The 22,721-nt window shown below is 57.7% G+C and overlaps 1 protein-coding gene across 7 annotated transcripts in view; it reads right to left on the reverse strand.

The window, feature by feature from the left end:
* Positions 1 to 22,721, reverse strand: part of AHDC1 (AT-hook DNA binding motif containing 1) — a 63,470-nt gene that overhangs the window by 40,637 nt on the left and 112 nt on the right. For 3 of the 7 annotated variants that reach the window (XM_059135222.1, XM_059135230.1, XM_059135225.1), the window contains exon 1: positions 22,016 to 22,248. The gene's annotated coding sequence lies outside the window, so the exon portion shown is untranslated. Of the gene's footprint in view, positions 1 to 22,015; positions 22,249 to 22,344 lie in introns of those variants that run through there. The other 4 variants (XM_059135224.1, XM_059135223.1, XM_059135226.1 and 1 more) reach the window with 4 other exon arrangements.

Below are 22,721 nucleotides of genomic sequence, written 5' to 3' on the forward strand. Positions count from 1 at the left end.
ACCCACCCCTCCTTGCCACGTCCCCTTCTTCCAACCTAGAATCCCAGCCTTCGTTTTAGTAGTGAAAATCTTGGGCTCTCGCACTGACAGACCCAGGCTTCAACTCCAGCTTTGGCTTGGGGCAAGTCACTCTACCTCTCTAGGCTTCCTTAGTTTCCCCATCTGTAAAGCAGAATAATAATAACGGTACCTACCTACCTCACAGGGTTGTTGAATGGACTTAACAAGATCAGGATGTGTATCACTTTGCCCAGCCCCTGGCCTGGTATAAGCATTTAATGCTAATTGCTATTTTTATTACTCCCGATCATCTAGTTTGGTTCCATGGATGGACTTTGGCAGGTTTGTAAAACCTCACAGAATTTTAGCCGAAATTTGTTTTTGTATTTTTCTGAAGAGAAGACCCATTGTCTTCTCAAAATGGATCCTTAGCTCAAATGTTGAGGAGAAAAAGGGGTCTTCAGTTCAATCCAAATGGGGAAACAAGGACACACAGATGGAAAAGGACTAACCGAGGGCCCCTCAGAAAGTGTGAGGCAGAGCTCGGAAGGTTATTGGTCAGGGATTTGTCTCCCGGGCTCCTCTCCCACTAGTCCAAGCTGTCTCTCCGATCTGACCTTGCCATATCTCGCCCGCTCAGCTGTGACAGTCCCCCAGTGGGCTCCCCACCTCCAAAATGCCTCCACGGAGCCCCCTCCACCTCATGCCACATTCAGCTGCCTCAGTCTCCTTCTCAGGACACAATGTCCCTGCTCCCAAACCTGTAATGGCTCCCTACTGCTGCCAAGGCCCTTTGCCTGACACTCAAGAGCCTCCACAGCCCACCCTGGCCCTCACCAACCTCTTCCTCGCTGTGGCCTCTTATCTGGTCAGTGGAGCTGACTTCTTCCTCGCCTCTCTCCCCCTCCCCACGGTCCCCATACCACCCACATGCTCACTCCGTTCTGGACGGCTTCTGCCCCTTTGCTCAATCACACAGTGTCTCAGGCCCAGCCGGCTGCCCCCGCTCTGCCCTCAGGGTTGCCCCTGGGTCCAGCCACGCTCTGAACTCACCCTGATCAGGCCATGCCGGGGTATGCTGACCGCAGCTCTGGCTCCGGGAAGCAGGCCTCTCTGCTGCTATATCCTCCCCTTCTCCCGTTAGGCCTTCTGTCCTCTAGACTTTTGGGAATAACACTCCCTTGTTGCTGGGAGTCCTAGGGAGTCAGCACTGTCCTCGGAGTTATGACTCCTGGGTCTGATTCTCCTCTTTGAGCCTCAACATCCTCATCTATAAAATGGGGACAGCAATATCTACATCTTGAGTGATTCTCATAAAGGAAAAATGCCTTATAGACTGGAAGGTACTTTTTCTATTAAAACCTGCTGCATGATGGGGCGCCTGGTTGGCTCAGTGGGTTAAAGCCTCTGCCTTTGGCTGGGGTCGTGATCCCAGGGTCCTGGGATCAAGCCCCAAGCTGGGCTCTCTGCTCAGCAGGGAGCCTGCTTCCTCCTCTCTCTGCCTGCCTCTCTGCCTACTTGTGATCTCTGTCAAATAAATAAATAATATCTTTAAAAAACAAAACAAAAACCCGCTGCATGAATAATACTACCAATAACCTCCATTTATGAGTTTACTTAAAACTGCAATCACCCTGCAACTCTGGCCCTCCCCAAGCCCTTTCCCAGTTTCATTTTTCTCTGTGACACTTAGCAACATCTCACACACCATGCATTTTACTTCTTTCTGGGTTAACCGTTTCACCCTCTAAATGTCAGCTCCTTGAGGGCAGGGATACTACCTTGTTCTCTGTTTACTTTACTTTGTTCTCTGCTGTGTGCCCTAGAAAAGTCCCCGACACTAAGTGTGCACTTGGTAGTTGAGGAATGAATGAATGAGCGAATGAATGAATGGAGAACTCCCTGCGCGCCAGGCACTGTGCTAACCACTTCTCATGGGTCTTTCCATCTTAGATGGGTACTTTCATGAGTCCTCGTTCTGAAAAATGAGACCTCAAGTGACTTGCTCTGATCACATGGTAGGAAGCAGCCTGGCTAGGACTGGACTCCAGAGCCTGCCCTCTAGATCACTCTGCTCTATTTCCTGTTCAGATGGGGGCTTATTTCTACTTCTATATTAGCTAAGCTTCTTGAATCTGTCACCCTCCCCATTTCCTTGGGGTTCCACTCTCCCTCTGCCCCTGAGGCCACCAGTCCTCCCAACCCTTATTCTGACCTCTCTTAACCATTTCCTCCACTTTTTAGCCCTAAGCCAAGCTGCTCGTTCTCACCTCAGGACCTTTGCTGATAACAGTGTGCTCCACCTGGACTGAGGGGCTTCCCACCTCTGTCCACTGTGCTCATTTCTCGAGACCTACATCTTCCGGTCTTGACTTGCTCCCTTCCCTGAGCTCATACCTTTTTTATTGCTGGGAAAAACCACTGGGGGAGCAAACGCTGACTTGGTCCATTCCCTCACTCCTTCCTGAATTTGGAGGCCTCGCTCACTTCTGTCTCCCTCCTGGTGAGGTCTCTCCCTCCTTCTTCTGCTAGATCACTGCCCCCACTCCACACCATCTCTTAAGCAGGTTTACAGCTTTGTAATTAAGAGCTTGGCTTCTGAGTCTCTCAGTTTCCAGCCCTAGCCCTTTCTAGCTGTGTTCCTCTGGGCAGGTCTGTATGCCTCTTTGAACCTGTTTCCTATCTGCAAAATGGGGACAATACAAGTACCTGCCTTAGGAGCTAATGCGCCTGGCATATAGTAAGCGCTCAATAATAAATCAGCCTGTTGTTACTTCTACAGCATTCTACTGTGTCGCTCATCCCCTCTAAAAGCCTCAGCCTCCTCTCTGAACAAGCCACCCTTAATGTAATGAGGATACTAGTAAGACTGCTAACATGTACTGACCACTTATTATTTGCTATGAGTAGCAATATGCTTGCTACCTAGCGGGTGCTCACTATTGCTTACTGAATAAATGAATTAACTAGTTTAATACTCACAACAGCCAACAGGGGGGGGCCACTATTATAATACCCATTTTACAGACAAGGAAATCAAGGTCCAGACAGTGTAAGCGACTCAGCATCTCTGGGATTTAAACCCAAGTGGCCTGACTCCAAAGGTGAGATGCTCATGGCCTTCCTCACCCTCACTGTTCCTGTCCTGATCTGCTCCAAGGGCAGACCTGGGACAGGGTGGAGCGGCGGGGAGAGGCCCTTTCCTTCTCCAGAGGTGGGACCTGAGCATCTAGATGGGATGTTCACTGAGCCCCCGCTCCTGAGCTCAAACCCTTCACACTTCATCTCATGTGAGCCTCATCAAATCCTAGAGTCAGTGCCATGCTTACTTCCCCTGGACAAACAGGGTAACCGAGGCTCAGAAAGGAGTCGAGTAACTAAGGTTACATGGGGATCCAAAGCTCAAAACTCTTTTCTTCTGCATCACATTTTGTGATGTTTTTCTCCTGTTGTCTTATACAACTGCTGGTAACTGTTCAGACACACCTCCCTTGTCTTTCCAGTCGGGAGACAAGCTCTCTGAGGGCGCCATCTGAGGTCCACCTTCACTGCCCTCCCCCCACCCCAGCCCGCACAGCAGCAGGTGATCCAGGCCCCACGGAAGGTTTTCCAGTAGCTGATCTGCACCTCCTAGCTAAGCCCACCCTCACGCTCTAACTGCTTCCTCCCATGGAACAGGTCTTAGCAGATTTGGGGTTGGTGAGAGTGGGGCCACATCTCCCTTTCAACTTAGGCTCCAGGCTCCCCCAAGATTCCACATCTCTGGGGAATTCAGGGCTCCTATTTCCCACCTACAGCATGAAGAGGGTAGGATATGTGGTAGCTCAGAACAAGGACTCTGGATCTCTGTGTTCCAAGTTCAAAGGCTGTCCCAAGGTACGAGCTGTGGGACCTTGGGCAAGTTACTTAACCTTTCTAAGCCTCGGTTTTCTGATATGCAAGATGAAGATGATAATGACAGGGCTACTAGCTGATTAAATGAGCATCTATTTCTAAAGCTAGAAAAGTGCCTGGAATATGATAAATGGATTCCACCTAGCCACGAAAGGATCCCCCTGGTAGGGTACAGTGAGAGTGACAAAGCAAACCTCAGATCCAAACAGAAAACTGAAGACACACAGGAAAATGGAAGCCGGACCTCATACCTCAGGAAGCCCCTTGTGGCAAGGACCCATTCCTCCTCTCCCCACAGTGTCCAAAGTTAGAGGACACCAGTTACCGGTCCTAATACCCCTACCCTAATCCCAAGCCACTTCCCGTCCCCTCCCTCCAACTGTTAACTTTCTCTGCAGCCAGATAGATGACAGCCAGAATCCAGGCCCTGCCATTCTTAGTTGCTGTGTGACCTTGGGTAAATCACTTAGCCTTTCTGAATCTCACTTCCTCATCTCTATAGGGGATCATCCTCCTTTAGAGAGTCCATTCTAGAGATTAACCAATAATTGAAAACGTGCCAAGGATGTGTTCACAGATGGACGGACATGCCAGCATCCTACAGGCCTGACCACACAGATGGGTATGCTGTTGTGGGCACTGGAGTGGGCGAGGGGGCTGCCGTTAAAGCAGATCCCCTCTTTGAAAGTTTCCCCAACCAGCCCTTAAGTATCGCACGGGTTGCAAGCCAAGCTCCCTATCCTTTAAACCACCACCCTATGACATTAAAATCTATTTGTTGGGGAGGTGGGGGAGGGAGGCAGGGGCCTTGTGCCAGGCCTCTCTTCACCAAGTTACTGCACAGGGAGCCCTGGAGCCATACTGGGGAGAGGGGAGGGAGGAGTAGGAGGGACCACAAGTGAGGGAGGGTGGGGAGGGCCCTTTGGAGGAGAGCCAGGGAGAGTGGAGAAGACCATTGGGTTGAGAAGGGCAAAGGGGAACAGGGACATGCCCCCAGGGCTCTCCCTCTCCCCCACGACTAACTCAGCAGTTACCTGGCCTGGCCTTCTACCCCTCCGAAAAGGAAGAGGAGCCAGAGGCAGCAAGTTAGGATAGACGATTACCCGCCGTTAATTAATTAAAATAAACAGCAAATTAAATACAGCAAAATTAAAATAGCACAGGAAATTAATTCTCTACCAGCCCCACCTCACAGGTAAGATGCTTAAAGGGCCCCTTGCAGCTAGGATCCAGGGCAGCTGCGGGGGCGGGGGGGGGGGGGGTGGTCAACAGAACATACCTTATACCACAACTTCTGGTGACCCCAGGTATCAATGGTGGAACACACAGGCATTTACGTGCCTCCACCAGCCTGAGAAGGGCCTCCTGGCTCCTCAACCCCAGGGGATTCCAAGCCCTAGGCCACATTCCTGAATTCCAGCCCTGCTCCTCCCTTAGTGGGCAGGAAGGGTCCTGACACCCCTTGGGCCAGGGCCTGGGCATTGTGCCCTCCTGGGCATATGGCCCACATCTACCACTGCGTGGGTCAGGGCAGAAGGGAAGAGGGACCTTGGCCTTCTCTTCTAGGTTACCTCTGGGACTTGGAGTCAGACCCTGGCAAAAATGCCCCTCTTTTCATGCTAAGCTCCTGGGTCTCTTGCTCAGAAGGCCTCAAATCTGTCTCTGGGGAACCCCTCAATTTGCTCCTTTCTTTTGCTCCAAATGCTCAGGAAAAAAGCACTGCTGGGGCCCAGAATCCCAGGCCAGAAGATGTCCTGCAAAGATGGCTAGACCAACCCTTGGGATGTCATACCAGGATCTCCTCCTGTATAGCACTGATCACCTGATCACATAGATGGGGACACTGAGACCAAAGAGGGCAAGGCATTTGTCTGAGCAACAGCTTAGCAGCAGCGCCTGGAGGGAGTCTCTCATGGGCCCATTCCACGTCACCACCACAGATCCACCCCATGCTGACCACCCCAGCCTGGCCGCCAAGGCCCCTCCTCTATGATTCCACCCCAAGACTCCCCAATCTTGTGTCTCCCACAGGGGCCAGATTAGACTCCTTGGTTTGCCCTCGGGCTGTTGTCCACACGGTCCCGAAGCTCTCCCTCCACCTCCACCTGCCCAAGTTCAACCAGCCTCTTCACGGTCTGGCTCAATGCCAGAGCCACCATGAGCCACCCAGACCCTGCCATGTGCTGCCTCGTCCTTCTTTAATCTTCCAGGGTGCTTTGCCTTCCCCTCCATGCTCAGCTCTCTCCTGTCTCCTGTGGTTCTCGGGTGTGTGAACTGCCCAGAGTCACAGACCACACCTCTGTGCCCCCGCACAGTACTAGCATGCAGTAGGTGCTCATGAAATCACCTCTTCATTCGATGTCCCCCATGTCCCATGGATACTGACAATAGTGGTTCTCACCGACTGGGCATTTACTACCCAGGAGCCCGGCTCCTGTTCTGTCCCATCCTCAGCTGATGGGCCTAACTTAGAGGCTGTGGGACCTTCCCAAGGTCACAGCTCAGGAATTGGGACACCACCGGTCCTTGCTCCTAAATGAGTCTCTCTTTTCCCATCCCATTTGCCTCCTCTAGATCAGACCAGCATCATCTCCTATCTGGACTCCTCAAGCCTCTCAACTAGCCTCCCTGCCTCCCATCTCTCCCCACCTTGTCTTGGCTCTAAAGTCTTCCCATGAGTCCCTGTGGCCCACTAGATGAGATCCAAACCTGTGAGCAAGGCATCTGAAGTCTGGGACACCCGGCTTCTGCTCTCTATGCATCTTCTCCTCTAGTCTCAACACTGCCCCTGTGCTCCTGCCATACCGTACCTTGATTTACTTCCAGGCTTTGCATATGATGTTCCCTCTGTCTGGAACACTTTGCCCCTACTTCTCCTGTGAATTCCTACACATCCCTCAACATACAAGACCAAGGGTTACCTTAAAAATCTCATCAGGTGAGATAAGCAACAAACAAACCAGTCACAAAATTGAGAACTCTATGCGGGAAGGACCTGTGTCCCCTGGGTCCCCAGTGCTTAACCAATAATCAGGGCCCAATCAGCACCGTTGATTGAATGCTCCGTATATATTTGTTGGCTAAAGAGAGCAATGACAGAAGAACACAAGGCCGCAGTGTCCGGGGGCTGGAGGTGGAGGAGAAGGGACCGAGGCCAGAAAGGCCAAGGACGTGGTGGAGAACAGTGACAAATGCTGTCAGGGGCTGTTCTGCGGCAGAGCTACACTCTTGGCAGAGGGAGTGTTTGTGAGAGACAGAGGAAGGAAAGCGATGGTGTGAGGGAGGCTCTGAAAGTGTGTGTGCGCGCGCACGCATGTGAGAAAGTGGTGAGGATGTGTGTCGGGGAGTGTGTGTGTGTGTGTGTGTGTGTGCTGCATTTGTGAATGAGTCTGTGAGGGAGAAGGTGAGGATGTAAAGGAGTGCCCGTATGTGGGCTTGGGGGGGTCCATGGAGAAGAAGGCGAGGGCACACAGGAAGGAGAGAGCCCGCGTGTTGGATTGGTGGGTCTGAGTGAGAACAGGTGAGGGTGTGTGTCGTGAGGGTTGTGGGTGTAGGTGCTCAAGGCGGTGCATGTGTGCTCGGGGTGGGGGGCGGGGAGTGGCTGAGAGAGACAACCAGAAAGAAGGGGACTACTGGGGGGCGGTGCGAGTGAGAAACGCTGTGTGGGCAGGGGGGTGCGGCGCTAAGCCTGTGCAGGGGGAGACGGCGGGCCTGTATGTGTCCGACAGGCAGGGCAGGGTAGAGATGTTGGAGCTCCACTGAGGGTGTGGCTGCCGTGGCCTCGACCACGGGCCCTGTGCCAGAGTTGGGGGGGCTGGCCCTGGGCCCAGGGTGGGGGGCTCCGACTGAGAGATTCCTCAGAGTTCTCCCTGGAGCCACAGGCGCCAGATTACCATGTCCCCGGGCAAGGAGGTCGAGGAGGCCCAGATGTGCGTGCTCCTTACATCTGTCCACAGCTAAACCTCTGGGCATTTATTTGTCTTTGTCTGTGTCCGGGTGTGCACGCCTGTGCCTGTGTGTGCACTGCCGGCTGTGTGTCTGTGCCTGCCTTTGTCTCTGTATGTATCTGGGCCTTTGTCTCAGTGTGTGTGGCTGTTGGTCTGTGCCTGTCCGCATGACTGTGTCTGGGTTTGTGTGTGTCTAAGTTTATCTGTGTCTACAGGGCACTGGGCGTCCTTGGCCTGTGCCTGTCCCTGTCCCGGTAGGGCTGCAAGCATCCCCCTGGGCGGCCTATTTGGAGCCGTGGGTCTGTGTGGCCTCGGTGTGAGGGAATGTTGTGCTTCTGAGGCTGTGGGTCTAGAGCTAAGTGTGAGTGTCTGCTTGTGTCTCTGTGTGTGAGACTCTGCTGTGTGTTGTATTATGGAAATGTTTATCTGTGCCTGTGGGATGTGCGTTAGTAAGACCAAGGATATGTGTGTCTGTGTGTGTGTGTGTGTGTTGGGTGTGAGGGTGTGAGGGGTTTGTCACAGACTGGTGAGCAAGTTAATCTCAGACTCCGTGACACGTGGAATAAAATCACGCTCCCATAATGGGATCATTCGTCTTCCTGTCCAAGGAGAGAACCAACTCTTCACCCTCCGCCCTGGGGGAGCCAGTGGGGCCAGGGCCAGGCTCGGCCCCCATCCAGGCCCCCTCTGTCTTTGGCACCCCACCCCCACCTCTTCTCAGCCGCACCAGGCCCATTCTGCCTCCGGAGTGCCCTGGTGCCCACTGCGGGCTGGGCTGGGCTGGGCTCCAGGACATGTGACGGAGAGCCTTAGAGGCCTGTCCTGGGCCCCCCAGCCCCACCCACTACCAAGGAGAGCCCAGCCCCAGATGGGAGGGGGGAAATGCAGGAAGGAGTTTTTGGGCCCCTCCTCCTCCCGGAGGGGAGGGATGAGCTGCAGGCCCGGCCCGGGATTTTCCATCTCTCAGCAACAAGATTCCTAGTGAGCAGGCTGCAGGGTTTGGCAGGACGCCTGCTGGAGACCCGCCCTCACCCGCCAGGACGCCTGGGTCCCCAGGGCCAGGCAGCAGTGGGTTCCCTGGGGAGCCAAGAAGGCCCCAGAACTTCAGTTTAATGCTGCCCAGGCCTGTGGGAAAGCCGACACTTCCAGCCACCCCCCAACCAAGATGGCTCTCCAAGCTCCTAGGCAAACCAACCCCCTTAACCTACCCCCCCACCTTGGGCCTCCCCCTAGCCAAAGCCTTTGCTTCAGAAAACCATCACAGGCCAGCTACCCGGCACCACCCACTTCCCACCTGAACCTCAGCACACGCCCAGACTGGATTCTAGACCTCACCTCTGGGTTTGAGGGCTCCCAAGGCCAGGGCTGTGCTTCTCATCTCAGACTGGGGCTTCTGAGGACAGGGCCTTGTGTCCTGCAGCTGCAAAATCCCTCTTGGTTTTAATGTTCCTTCCTGATTGAGTGGACAGGCACCAAGAGAGGATTTAAAACTCAAGACTAGGGAAACTGAGGCATTGAAGCCTTCTGCCCTACCTGTCACTATGAATCTGAAGCCAAATCCAGTAGCCTGGACACGCAAGGTCTTAATCCTGCCCAATCCTGCAACTCTTTCTTCCCTGTCAGAGGTACCTACGACTCCAGGAAGGGCTGCACATCAGTTGGAGGGTAAAGGGTATGGGAAGGAGGAGTCCCTCAAGCCCCAGTCTTGGATGCACAGCTGGAGAGCAGGTTTGGTAAGAGATTAAGGTCGAGGAGGAGGAGAACTGAGTTGCTCCAAGATTTATGAGCCTAATTCTTCTCTCTTAAATTCCCCTCCAAGCCCCCAGCCCCAGCCTGGTCCCTCCAGGGTCATGCTGTGGCCCCAGGCCAATGTCAGGGTCCTAATCCATCCATCAGGTGTTGCCAGGGAGTTTCCACCCCAATGGGTTCCAAAGGGAGGGGCTCAACTGACACTGTGGACCCAGACTGATGGGGAGGGGGCATGGCCCTAAAGACGCAGCCAACGGCCCCCTACAACCCTTCTAGGAGCTGGGGGCTCACAATCTCCAGGGCAGAAGCTAAGGCTGGTGGGTGGGGCCCAGGAGGAGGCCTTCTCCCCGCCAAGCACCACACCCTGCCCTGCCCTCTCAAGCGGCAGGGAGACCTGGGATCCCACGCGGCCCTCTAGCGCACCTAGTGTGTGACCTTGGGAGGTTGCTGCTCCTCTCCAGGCCTTGGTCTCCCCATCGCCCAGGGCAGGAAATGGCTCATATATCCCAGGTGTCCCCTCTTCAGCTCAGCTCTCTCAGCATTTAGCCCTGCCCTCTCTCCAGTCCAGAATCTGGGCCACATGGGGTGACACTGAGGCAGGTAGGTACCTGGCAGAGCCCTCCAAAGCCTCCCAAGACAGACCTGATGATCTTATGGTGAGTACCCCTCCATCACACATCTGTTTTCCAGAAGTGCAAAACTGACGCCCTGAAAGAGGGTCTGAGTCTGGACTAAAACCTGAGTTTTCTTGGTGGGGTGGTTAAGGGCATGTTCTGGGGACAGACAGAAAGACCGGAATTAAAATTCCAGCTGTAACAGAAACTGTGTTAAAAGTCCCTTGCCTTCTCTCAGCCTCAGTTTGTGCATCTGTAGAATGGGTAATGGGGCCTCCCTCCTGTAACTGGTCGAGCTGAAAAGAGAACAGGCACCTAGGGTTTGGTGCGGGAGAGGAAATGCTTGAACGATGGTAGCTTTCCTGTCATGGTAGCACTAACACGAACCCAAGCAGCCTCAAGGGAGGTGAGGAGGGGTCCCAACCTGGCTGGAGAATGAGCCATCCTCCAGCCAGATTGGGACCCCCAGGGCCTCAGCTCAGGAGGGCCAGCCAAATTCCTTGAAGCCCCCAGCTGTCTCCCCTATTTGTTAAAGGCCTCTCATTAGTGAGCTTGGGCACCTGCCCCTCCACACGTAATAAGCCTCATTAGTATCTTAGCCCCAAGCTCTGCGCCCAGAGTCTATGTGTGTGCACACGCATGAGGGCGGGGGGCTCCAACAGGCCACCAGCCAGGAGACGGCATCCTCGCCAACCACACCCCCTGCCTGTCATCAGCAGGGCCCGTCACCACCCAGCTTGTCACCTGCCTGCCTCGCACCCGCACCACCTGTCACCCACCCAGCTCGTCACCCACCCAGCCCATCACCTGCACCACCTGTCACCCACCCGGCCTGTCACCGAAGCCGCCTGACAGGCATCTGGGTGGGGGACAGGAGATGGAGAGAAGACCACAGGGGTGTGGAGCTGGGGGCCCCAGAGACCCTGTAGGACCCCCACTTCAGCTCGGCATCCTGCAGCATCGCCATGGCAACCTCTCAGCCGCAACCACTTTCCCAAACATCCCCCGCCCACCCCCCCCCAGGCCCTGCTCTTAGCTGAGCTGAGGCTGAGAAGAGCCTGAGTGACAGCAGAATGGGGCGGGAAGGAGGGGTTCATCAGCTGGCTGGCCTTGGCCATCCTTCCCTCTCTGGCCTCGGTGACTCCATCTGCAAAATGGAGGAGGCAGAATGGGTGAGGCCCCACTAGAGCAGGCCTGCCCTTCCCAGCCTGGATTGGCTGAGCAAGCTACCAGCTAACCTGTGAGGGCTGGGGGTGGGACAAAAGGACAGGGCTTTCTGGGTTCTTCCACATTCCTTGCCCCCCCCCCCGCCCCCCGGCCCCACAACCCCAGCCCAGAGAGGCTGGGCCTCTGGCCCAAACTCACACAGCGGAAGAGGAGGAGCAGGCTGGAAGGGAGAGGGGCTCTGCCACAGGCCTGCCAGCTGGAGACATCACACTGGGTGACCCAAGGTGACCGGGGGCTGAGCTGGCCCCCACCTCTGAGCTGCATTATTTATAATACCCGGAGCTTGGAGCTGAGCAACAGCTGCAGCACTGCCCCTCCAGGGGGCACATGCCACAGCGGAATGGAGGAGACAAGGTGCCTCCTCCGGGAAGGCCCCCAGGGTCCTTGGCGCCCTCCGCAGCTGGCTAGGGCAGAGGCTGAGGTGGGAACGGGGCTACTGCTCCATCCTTCCCCTCCCTGGCCCCTCTCCCCTCCACTCCTCCAGGCAGGCGGCGATAGGATTACTTCTGCATGACTGCCCGCTCCACGGGGTTCCAGAGACCCTCCTGCCTGCAGCAATCTTTAAAATTCCTCCAGCCCAACCTCGCTCCCTTTCTCCCTGCAGTGAATGCTCCAGCATCTACCGCAGTGTGCCCGCCACTGCCACCACCAAGCGGGCTGGGGGCCAGGTCCCTTGCACCTGTGGGCAAAGGCGGACTGGTCCTCAGAGTGTATGTAGCCCGGTGACCCTCTGGTCACCCTCGGAACCCTGAGAGCTCAGGCCCTGGCCCCTCTGGCTCCCAGGGCTGGTCTAGCCCCACAAAGCACGGCTCAAACTGGGGTTAGGCATCACAGTGGCACCAAGGTGGAGGGGCACAGATGTGCGAACACACCTGCTGGGTCTTGGTATGCCAGCCCGTGTCCTTTGCTGCTGGAACCGAGAGGCCCCCTCTCTGCTCCCACCTCTCCCACCTGCTCCCACCTCTCTGCTCTGACCCCCGCTCTGCCTCACCGATCTCGGCTACCCCTGGGGTGGGCAGACAGCTGGGCCGGGCCAGAGTCTGTGGCTCCCCAGGGCAAAGAAACAGGCAGGAGATCGATCCACTGAATTTTTTAAGGCTCTAATGGAGCCAGCATCCCAGGACTTGGGGCCTGGGACACAGGCGGTATCTTGGGGACCCCTCCCTCAGTAATGCAGTGGCTTCCTCTTTCAGATCTTGGGGGTTGGGAGAAACTTTCTCCGAGCCTTCTCCCAGCAAGAAAAGGCATGAGGGGCCCCTGGGAAAGAGATGGGATGTGGGGGGCTGCAAGCAATACCCAGAGCCCCCCCCATCTTCCCAGCCCTAATGCAGGCAGAAGCAGCTCAGCCTCTAAATCACTCCCCTCACGCTGCCCTCTGAGGCGGATTCTGTGCATCTGTAATTAGGGGGTGGAACAGATGGTGGAGATTCCGTTTAAAATCATGCATCTAGTAAAGTAACCTTCACTGTCGGAACTGACTCCCAGGGAGACCAAGTCCCGAAGCCCAGATTGGGGGGGGGGGGCATGTCAAGCCAACATCTCACCCATCTCTCTCCCTGAAGCCCCAGGCCCAATGTCCCTCTCAGGTAAGCCCGGGTTGGGGGGGGGGGGGCAGGCTGGCAAGCACCTGAGAATGTGCAGGCCGGGGTAAATCCCCCTACACACACCCCCAGCATACATGCCAGAGCCGGGGCAGGGTTGGGTACTCCGAGTTCTTGGCTGAGAGACCAGGGTGACCAGGTGCCAGGAGCCCCCAAAAGAGGCCCCAAACCCCCAAAGCCCAGGCCAGGATGCCCAGAGCACAGGGTCTTGGGTGGGGCAGCTCTGAACCAGATGCACAGCCTCACTGTCCAGGAATGAAAGGCCTGGGGCAGGGAGGGGGGCAGAGATGCCTCCCCAGGCAGAGGAGGCTCTGGGAAGTGGGGGAGGACTGGACAGCAGAGAGGGAGAGACAGCTACAAGAGCAAGCAAGTGTGTGTGCAGGGCTGGCTGAGGCTGTCTGGGAGGGTGTGTGTGGTGGGGAGGGGGCCTGGACAAGATGTGGAGTGGGGGAGCTGTGATGGAGAGTGCTGTGGGGGGGTGCTGGCATGTGTGGGGTTGGGGGTGAGAGCTACAGAGGAACTGAGTTGAGGTATGTTGGGGGGCGGGGGTAGGACAGAGCTGCAAGGTGTGGGGCTGTCCCTGGGCCCTGAGATGGCCAAGGAAAGGACTGGAGCTGGGGCTTGCTGGGGACATACAGGGGACAGCCTGTTGAAGTGCTGGGTCTATGGGGGAGTGTGCGTGTGTGTGCAGGGGTGTGTGCATGCACATGCCTGGGAAGGTATGAGAAGCTGGGGGGACATTATCTGTTTAGAAGTGAAGCAGAACCGAAGCTATGTCTGTGTTCAAGGTATGTGGCAGGGCTGAAGAGGGTGTTCTTGTTTGAGTGGGTGTTGAGCAGGCAGTGTGCGTGTGTGTGGTGAGTGGGGGAGGCTGTGTGTCCAGAAAGGTGTAGGGGTTGGTTGGTGTGTTCGGGGAGGTGCGGGGCTGCAGCTGGGAGAAACGCTAGGGCTGTAGGGAGAGTCTGAGTGTGCGTCTGGTGAGGTGTTGGGGAAAGTTCGAGTACGGGGAAGGTGTTAGGGCTGCTCTGGGGTCCTGTGTGTATCCAGGGAGGTGGGGGGCTCAAGAGGGAGTTAATAAATGTGTGTCTGTATGTGTTGGGTGTATGCTGGGGATCCTAAGAATCTGGGTTTGGGTTCATGACTAGGGCTATAACTGTGTGTGTGGGGGGGAAGGTGTGTGGTGGTTGTATGTTTGGGGCATGCTGGGGCCAGGTGTGTATATGGGGCAGTGGGGTGTTGGAAGGGTGGATATGTGTGGAAGTGTTTGTAGCTGGAGCAGTGGTGTGTTTAGGGGTGTTGGAGCGGTAAGCAGAGGAGGGACAGCTGGATATTCAGGTGTTGGGGGCTACAGTTGGGCCCCTGTGCTTAGACACGAGATAGGGCTCAGGGTGAGGATAGGTGCCCCTCTGGGGAGATGACGGGCAGAGTCCTAGCCTCTGCTCAGGGGCCGCCTGCTGGAACCCCTCTTTGGTGCGGGAGGGTGCCTGCCCACCCCCAGACCCTGAGAGGGGGTGTGGAGAACGGGGAAGGGGGCTTCGTCCATCTGTCTCAGCCTGCGCCCAGGCCAGAGGAGCAGAGCCGCCTCCTCGCTCCCTGGGGGGCAGCAGCAGATCTCAACCCACCCATCTGCCTTCAGATGGTTGAGGCAGGAGCTTCCACAAAGCTGCCTGGAGGGCATCACTGTGTTTGAAGAGGCCCAGGCTGGGGGCTGGGGGGAGCTGCACAGCAAACAGTCCTCATGGAGGCTCCTTTGAAAACCACTGACGCCAGGAGAGAGGAAGAGGGAGGACAGGGGCGGGTATGTCTGTCCTTGTGCGTCTGTGTGGGTCAGTGCCCAACTGTGAGCCTCAGAGCCCCTTCGCGTGTGTTCGTGCGGACGGCCTCTGTTCCAGCAGCATCCTGGCCTCAGAAAACAGCCCTCCAAGCCTGGCTGCAAGCTCGCAGCCTCACCCAGGCAGCTACCCCCTCCACACACACACACGCACACACGCGCACACTGCCTACACCCACACGCAACCCCCCCCCACACCTTCACATCTGCGTGACACTGCACCCTCACACACATGCAGCTCGCCCCCAGGGCCCTGTACCTGTGCGTCCACACACTCACGACACCCCCCCCAACTCTGCAGACCCAGGTGGCAGCACACACCTGTGACAGGCACACACGTCAGCACACACATGCCTGACGAGCAGCCATCGCACACACCCCCACACGCTCCACGCACCTTGGATCTCCCCGTCACGCCCATGTCCCACCTCACACACGATCATCTCTTCCTCACACCCGCCGTCACAGGCACCCGCCACGCTGTACCCAGACATACGTGCACATGTCTGCAGGTGGTGCACACACGCAGCCTCCCCAGCGCTCAGAGAGTGTCTCTCCCGTCACTCAGCCCACCAGCCAAGTCCTGAGGAAGGCTCCCGCTCACCGAGATGGCCCCCTAGCCTCCCCCCACTGCCAGCTGGGAAGGAGAAGGAGGGTACGCCACCCTCACACTGACACCTGGGACCACTGAGCTTCACCTCCAGGCAGAGCCCTCCCTCTGCTCTGGCGTGACCGCCACTGTCTGGGTGAAGGTGTGACTGTGTGCATGCATGTGTCAGCACGTCCTGGGACCCCATGACGAGGCATGCGTGTCACTGCCTTTAGGGATGAGGAAGTATAGGTATGCGTTCCCCAGTTACACTGTGAGATGAGGGATGAGTGTGAGGGTAGAGATTCACGTCACAGTGTGTGTGTGTGTGTGTGTGTGTGTGTGTGTGTGTAGGCCTGTGTGGACAGGTATGAAGATGGGAGTGCATTTACACAAGGAGACACCCAGTGAGTGATGAGTGTGATATTTTCTGACACAAGTGATATGTCCATCTTGGAGCAGGGGTCAGGGCTGGGAAAACTGCTCTGAGTAACTCCCTCCCCTACAAAGAAAGCAGGGAGGAGGGGGTCTCTCTGCGTGCTTCTCCCTCTCTTGTTCTCTCTCTTTCTCTCTGACCTCTTTAGCAGCTGGAAACTGAGCCGGGGGTGGAAGGAATGGAGACTTGGCTGGCCCAAGGGTTTGGGGAGGGAAGCAGGAGAAAACACCTTCCAGATTCTCATCAAATCCCTGTTTGTGGTCTGTAGCCTCAAGCCTCTCCGCCTCTCCTCTCTCTCTTTCTCTCTATGTCTGGGTTTCCCCTTTCTTTATCTCTTCCTGTCTCTCACCCTCTCCCTGAGTCTCTCCTCCTCCTATCTCAGTCACCTTGTCTCCCTTCTGGGATCTCTGTGTCTCCATGTCTCAGTCTCTCTGTCTGTTTCTCTCTCCCCAGGCTCTTCCATTTTTCTGACTCCTCCTCTCTCTGCCAGCACCTCTGTCTGTCCGTCTCTCCCTGTCCTGGTCCATCTGTCCGTCTCTCTCCGTCTGCCTGTGCGTGGGTGTCTCTGTCCATCTGTTCCACCACCCATCTGTCTGGTTGTCTGTGTTAGTCCTTCTAAGGGTGCCCACTCGCTCCCCAAGGTACCCTCCCCCAGGTCAGCAAAGGCCTCTCCTGGCTCAGGGGGTAGGGGGGGAGCGTGATGCAGAGCTGCAGCTTCTGGAAGCTTCAGTAGCAGCTGGGCTGAGCTGGGAGTTCGGGGCCAGCCAGCTGCAGAAGCGGCCCCTCCTCTGGGCTCCCAGGCCAAGGACCCCAGAGCAGAAAGAGGAGAGAAAGCAGGGCCTCCCTGCAGCTGAGTCTGTGCATGGGTAGGTAAGGGGGGAGGCAAGGGGCCTCACTTCAACAACACCCGCCCCCCAAAGCTAGGCCTTGCAGGGGAGGGATCTTCAGTGCCCACCTTCCTTATCCCCTAGCCAATGGCAGAGATTCTGGGATCCGGGAGGGAGGGGTTGGGGGGGGTGCCAGGATAAGGGAGAGGGAAGGGGCTAAGAGCTCACAGTTTCTTGTCAGCTGGGTGGGAGGGGGGTCCTTCTCTCTTCCCTTCCAGGCAGTCCCTGGGGATGTCTCTAGTTCTCTTCCCAGCTCTAGGTATGTGGAGCTCCCACAGGGGCCATTCCTGCCTCCCAGTTTCTCTAGAACCTCGGACCCATAGGGATTTGAGGGGGGAGATATAAGAATATCTCCTCCATCCCCAAGTGGAGGTTGGTTCTGGGCATGTGGGGACCCTGATCCTGTCTAGGCATTCGCCATTCTGAGAGGCCCCATGCAGCCTACCTACCACTGCCAGGCCAGCACCTCATCCTCTCTCTCTCTCTCTCACACACACACACACACACACACGCACACGCACGTACAGAGCAAACCCTAGCACACATGGCCTGCCACCCCCACTCTCCCACCCAGCAACTCAGACGACTCAAGAAGCCGCCCCACCCCAGAGACATGTGCCCTGCCCTGTGCTGGTGGCAGGCTCCAAGAGGACCTCCAGCACCCAGCCAGGAGCTATGTGACATCCCTCAGTACCCTCCCAGTCTGCTCTGTGCCCCCCATTCTCTCTCCGAGAACAGTCCAAATCCCACAGTCCCACAACAGATGGGGAAACTGAGGAAGGGATGGGAGGTCACAGTTATTCCTCCTGAGACCCTGGTGTGGAATCACAGAGAAAGGGACGCTGACCTACCATGAGCAAAGTCCATACTGGCTGCTCCCGCTGCACAGCCCTACTGCTGGGCCAGGGCCAGAGGCCGGCTCCCTCCCTCTAGAGCTCTCCTTGCCCCTGGCTGGGCCCCCTCCCTTTCTGAGCTTCTGAGCAGTCCTCCCTGCCCTCTCCCTCCCAGCCCTGGCTCTCTCATCCTCAGCTCTTGGAAGCCTGACTCACTGTTTCCCCTCCTCTCTCCCCTCCCTCCCTCTCTCTCCCGGCAGCGGCGCCTCCCCCTCCCCTGGGGGGACTCTGGCCACAAGGGTGCCCGCCTGCTCCTCTCTCCAGGCTCCAGGCCCCCTCTGCACCCAGGAGGCCCCCTGCAGCTGTCCTTATTCTCTAACTACAGACTGCTAGAGTGCAAAAAGCCTAGGTCCCAGGCCTGGCATTGCCAAGTATCTGTGACCCTGAGCAAATGAGTCCCTTCCCTAGACTGGGATTTCTCCTTTCAAACAATGTGTGAGGGGGTCCAATGGACGATACCCCTGGCATCTCTGGGACTCTAATGTTCCCCGCCTTTAAAATCCCAGGTGCCTCTTGGCATGGAGCACACACAACCTGTGGGCACCTACCTGCCTCAGGACCCGCCCCCCCAGTCCAAAGAATAGCTCTGCTCTGTTCCCAGACTTTTGGAGAAGGCAGAAGGGAGAGGCTACCCTGGGGCAGGACCATTAGACAAGTGACCCCTGGAATCCCCCTGGATCCCTATTCTCCCTCCTCCTGTGGGTGTCTTTCCCTCTCTAGTCCACCTGTCCTCCTCCTTCTTCCCAGAGACATTTGCTTGTCTCTCCTCCAAAAACAATGCCTGCTCATTCCAGGCTGTGGGGTAGCGAATGGCACATGCCTAGGGCCTTCTTGGTCCCCTGGGCCCCACCTCCAGGGGCTGTGATCCTGGTTCTTCCCCTCTACTGTTTGCTCTCTCACTCCCTCATCACTGGCTTCTGCCACCATCTTTCCCTTTCTCTACCTGGCATGTGGCTGTCTGGGTCTCTCCTCCCCTCTCCTCGCTCAGTCCCCTAGCTCTCTCCCTGGGGGGGCCCATCTGCTGGCATTAGCAACAATGTTATCCTTGCTCCCTCCTGCATTCCCCATCCTGGCTCCCCCTTCTTCGGAGCTGTCCCAAGAGACCCAGGGGGCCCAGAGACAGAGCTGGTCTCCATCCCATAATAGTGAGTCTGCTTGACCTCACTCAACCAGACCAGAAGTGTCTGGGCATCTGGTATGAAGGCATAGCACAGCACCCCCTGGTCTGGGTGACTGGCATGAGACACAGAGCTCTGTATTCCACAAACAAACAAAAAAGTTGGTCGGGGGTCAGCGGGGGGCGGGGGGGGGGGACATAGGGGGTATGAAGGGAAATGAAGGAGATCAGGTTAGCCATGAGAAAGCCCCTAGCCAATGGGAAACAGAAGCCAAGTGGAGGGAGTGGCTCAAAGTCAATGCTCCAGACTGATCTGAGAACCAGCAGTGTCCCTCTAGGGCTCTGCCAGTCCAGAGCAGCAGCTTCCCCCGACCCCCCACCCCCCCAAGTTTCCAGCCAGGGACATTTGGCTCCTCAAGCCTGGAATACAGCTACAACCTCAGGTGGCGATTCCACCCCTTAATCTCCTGTAGGATTGAAGTCCAACCTCCCAACAGTAGACCTCCACTTTAGCTCAGCAGGGGGTCCAAAAGCCTCCCTGCCAAGATCTAAGCAGGTGGAATGGGGTTAACAGAGCCCCCCAACCCCCAAGCCCCCCTCACCAAAGTCCCACTCAAGGTCTGGGAATCAATGCAAAACAGCCCTGTAACGTGCATACCCCCAAACTGAGAAGCTATGCTGTCCACCCACAGCATCTGGGGGTGCTGGGGCTCCCTGCCCCCCGACCCTGTTCCAGACCCCCCAGGCCAGCAACCGTAATAAACAGCAAGCTCTTTTTCTTTATGACACCAAATTTCTCCAAGCCCAACAGCTCCTTCCATCACTACCTCAGCCATAGATCACATTAAAAACTCACAGAGGGCAACTTAAACACATCACATTTGTTTCTCTCTATATTATTTCAAAAGTAACGGCATTAAAAATGGATTTTACTACAGAAAATAAATATCAGCACGTGGGCCGGGAGCCCAGGAAGGAGGAGGGAGCCCACCAGGAGAACGTCCCCAAGGGTTTGGGCACAGCTTAGGTACTGACCAAGGAGATGGCTGAGGCCAGACAACACCCTGGGGCCTGGGGCGGGTTTGGGGAGGGGGCTCTGGGGAGGGGGAGGACCCGCCCACCCAGGCACCTGCCCCAGTGCCAGACCAAGAAGGACAAGAGTCACGGTTTGGACTGGTGCCCACTGGTCCCCCTAAGCTCATACCCTCACTGATCTATGCAAACCTCAGAAGGGTGGGAGCTCTGGGGCAAGAAGTTCACCAGTCTCTGGGGGTTATTCCAACTATTGACACGGCAGGAGAAAAAAAATGAATTCAACTTACTATCCAGTTTGATTTTCCATTGCTATAAAAATAAATATACATCTGCTCAAAGGAGGGAGATGGCAAGCAGCACGCACATGCCACCTGGGGGGTCCCCCCACAGCTCACCACCACAACCCAGCCTGCCCCCCTCCACATGAGAGGTGTGGGGGGGAATGGACAGACTGGTAATCTTTCACTTGAAAGCCCCAGCTCACACAGCTACACACACACACACACACACACACACACACACACACACGCGGGGCCACACGGAACAGGAACAAGCCAACAATAGAAACACCCCAAATACTCCTGGCAGGACTCTGCCCAGGCCCGGGCACATGCCCCCGCCCCGCCAGCAGCAGCAGCAGCAGCGGACAGAATGTGGCCACCCTGACCCGGAGGCAAAGCTTGTCCTCACACCCTGAGCTCTGCCCAGGGAGCTGGGGCCAAGTCCCGCCTGACACCAACTGGTCCGGCGGGAAACGCCTGCCCAGCCAGACAGGCACAGGCCCCCCAAGGGTCCCTCCTTGTGCTCAGGGACCAGGCTGGTGCAGCCTGGCCCTGCCTCCCAGGGTGACGCCTGGGCCCAAATTCAGCTGGCCCTGCCAGTCAGGCACTGGTGCAGAACCGAGGGCACCAGGCTCAGCCCCTCCCAGCCCAGCCCCAGGGCCCCCAAGCTAGGAGGGAGGGGGGACTCCCCACCCCTCCACATCTGGCCCTGGCCCCCAGGGTCTGCGGTAGAGAATTCCCGCCCCCGCTTCTCTCTCTCTCTCTCTCCCTCCTCCTGCTCTGTGCCCGCTGCCCGACTCAGGGACAGCCCCAGCTCCCGCCTCCGGCCAGCAAGGCCCACATCCTTCCTCCCTCAGCTGGCCCCTTCGACTGGCAGGAGGCTGGGGGTGTCAGGCTGCTAGGGAACCCCTCCAGCTCCCATTAGTCCTCATCCCCAGCCCCCAAACTCTGGGTCGCTGTCCCTTTTCCTGTAGAACAGGAAACAAGGTTATTTCCTAGACTCCGAGCCAGCCCCCTGCCCCTCTGGCTCTGCCCGGGGACCAGGACCCAGCAGGAGAAGGCGCCCTTAGCCAAAAGGCATAGGGATTCAGCAATTCACCCCCAGCTCCCGGCCCAGGGGGCTGACAGCTGTCACTCAGCACCCCACCCCCTGGGGAAGAGGGGGCCCAATTCAATCTGAGCCCCAGAGGAAACGCATTGATAGGCGATTATTTATTTATTTATGCAAAAGTGAGCCGACTTTGTTCGCCAGGTAACCGGGCACGCGGCCCAACCCCTCCGGCCCTGGCCACCCCCAAATCCCTCCTCCGCCCCACACCCCCTCCGGGTCATTAGGTCCCCGCCCCTCAACTCCCAGAGCACCAGCGGAACCTTGGGATTTGGGGGTTGGAGGGGAGGGGCTCCTCCCTCCGCAGTCTCCCCCTTTCCCAGCGCCGTTCCTAAAATCCAGCCTTGTTCTCCGCTCCCACGGTCCCCCCTTCATTCTCTCCCCCCCCACACCACATTCTCAGCAAGCTGGAGAGCAAATTGCAGTTTTAAATCCAAAGACCGAGGGAGGAGGAAGGAGGAGGGGGCGCGCGGCAGCGCTGGGCGCGCACCTCGCCCCCGAGCCGGGGGAGCTGCGGGGCGGCCAGGAAACCCGAGAACCCCCCCTCCCCGCCCCCCCTTCTCGTCCACCTCCCCCTCCCCCTTCCCGGCGCTGCCTGCCAGGCTTCGAGCCGAGCCCAGCCGAGCCGCGGGCCCCGGTGGAAACAAAGACCGATCGCACCGCGGGCACCGCAGCCACCGGGTCCCGCGGACCGGACCGGGGCGCGCGGAGGGGGCGCGGGCCCCCCCCCCCCGGTGCGCTGCACAAAAGAGCCCGGCCGGCCGGTCCCCAGCGGGGTCTAGGGCTCGGGAGGAGGCGCCACTCACCGGAGTGCTGGGCTGCCGGCTCCGTGGGTCCGAGCCAGGCGAGGGGCTTCGGGGGGCGTCAGTCTTCCGGCGGCGGCAGCGACGCGGGCGCCCGGCTGCTGGGGAGAGGAGTCGTGGAGGAGCCCTGAGCCGCCCGCCGTTGCTGACAGCATGGCTCGCGTCTCGGCTCACATTCTCCGCCGCTAACTCCGCTGGACACGGCCCCCCGCTCCCGCGGCGCCCCCCCCACCTCGATCACTCCTTCGCTCTCTGCGCCCCCCTCGCTCCCCCCGCCGCGCACACACTCTCACAGCCCTGGACACCCCCGCCCCCACCCCCCCATTGCAAACCTGGGAGGGAACGCGCCCCGCGTAGTCCTCCTCCTGCTCCTCCTCCTCCGCCCTCCTCCCTCCCGCTCTCTGGCTGTCTGTCTGTCTCTCTGACTGTCTCTATATCTCGCTCTCTCTGCCTTTCTCTGCTTTCCGAGCTGGGTGGGAAAAGGAAATGAGGACAGAAAGCAGACGCTGGCTTTGGGTGGTGGTAGCTGGATTCCCTCTCTCCCTCCCTCCTCCTCCTCCCCTCCCTCCTCCTGCCTTCTGCTCTCTCCGCTGCGAGCGGGGCTGAGCGCAGCCTGGCGGGTGGCTCGCTCTGCCCGCCCGCCCGCCCGCCTGTCTGTCTGTCTGGTCTGCCTCGCTCGCTCCCTCCCTCCGTCTCTCGCCCTCGCCCT

This window comes from Mustela lutreola, chromosome 10, assembly GCF_030435805.1.
Source record: "Mustela lutreola isolate mMusLut2 chromosome 10, mMusLut2.pri, whole genome shotgun sequence".
Lineage (NCBI taxonomy): Eukaryota > Metazoa > Chordata > Mammalia > Carnivora > Mustelidae > Mustela > Mustela lutreola.